The sequence below is a fragment of the Notothenia coriiceps genome, unplaced genomic scaffold (assembly GCF_000735185.1).
Source record: "Notothenia coriiceps isolate Sejong01 unplaced genomic scaffold, NC01 NC01_scaffold00004052, whole genome shotgun sequence".
In the NCBI taxonomy this organism is placed as follows: Eukaryota; Metazoa; Chordata; class Actinopteri; order Perciformes; family Nototheniidae; genus Notothenia; species Notothenia coriiceps.
In genome coordinates this window covers 594,922-595,123 of record NW_011336753.1, presented here as the reverse complement: position 1 = coordinate 595,123, position 202 = coordinate 594,922, and positions in this window count along the sequence as shown.

The window sequence follows — 202 nt, the reverse complement described above, 5'->3', positions numbered from 1 at the left end:
CGATTTAGGTTGCGCTAAATGCATGTGATGAGATATGAATAAGTTTCATGAAAGTCCAAAAATATGTATATAACGAGTTGTCCGCGCAAGCACCAAATTCACAATCACTACAACAAGGTGGACTCTCTATAAAACATGTTTCCAGATCAAACTAGAGACAAATAAATGTCTAGAGTTGTATCGCGAAATACTGAGTCCGTAA